Source organism: Carlito syrichta, unplaced genomic scaffold, assembly GCF_000164805.1.
Source record: "Carlito syrichta isolate Samal-C Ts95f unplaced genomic scaffold, Tarsius_syrichta-2.0.1 Scaffold134219, whole genome shotgun sequence".
NCBI lineage: Eukaryota > Metazoa > Chordata > Mammalia > Primates > Tarsiidae > Carlito > Carlito syrichta.
The window spans coordinates 34,700-35,426 of record NW_007078315.1 but is presented as its reverse complement, the minus strand read 5'-3'; the positions used below and the strand labels follow the sequence as shown (position 1 = coordinate 35,426).

At 49.9% G+C, this 727-nt stretch overlaps 1 protein-coding gene across 1 annotated transcript in view; it reads left to right on the top strand.

Moving 5' to 3' along the window:
* The window catches only part of SCN4A (sodium voltage-gated channel alpha subunit 4), a 16,028-nt gene that overhangs the window by 517 nt on the left and 14,784 nt on the right, over positions 1 to 727 (top strand). The gene's annotated exons all lie outside the window — the stretch shown is intronic.

Here is a 727-nt window from a genome sequence, read left to right as displayed (position 1 = left end):
TGTGAAAGGAAATCCCAACGTGTAATTTCACTTGTAAACACTTGAGTCTGGCCAGGGGCTCACCCGTCTCCCACTTCCATGCCTGTAAACCAAGCACGTTGAGAGGCTGAGGTGAGAGGGTCACTTGAGACCAGGAGTTTGAGACCAGCCTGGGCAACATAGCAAGTCCTTGTCTCTACCAAAAAAATGGGAAAAATTAGCCCAGCATGGTGGCACGTGCCTGCAGTCCCAGCTACTTGGGAGGCTGAGGCAGGAGAATCGCCTGAGCCCAGGAGGTCGGGGCTGCAGTGAGCTGTGAGCTGTGGTCCACTCCAGCCTGGGCGTCAGAGTGAAACCCTGTCTCCAATATGTGTGCGTGTGTGTGTGTGTGTACCGGGGAGCCCAAAGATAGACACAATATACACGTTTTAAGAGATCTTCACCATAACCAGAAGTGTCTGGACACTGATGGGAACCACTGTGAGCACCTCTTGGAATTGCAGGTGTCAAATGTGACTTGGATTCATCTTATCAAGCATTACAATATTAATACAGTGTTTTCCTTTCTAAAATGTGCATATATATTTTTGGCACCCTCTGTGTACACACACACACACACACACACACACACACACACACACACACACACACAGACGAATGTGTATCGTTGATGATAAGGGCTCCCTTTTTTTTTCTGAGTCGGAGTCTCACTCTGTCGCCCAGACTGGAGTGCAGCGGCCGCTCCCGG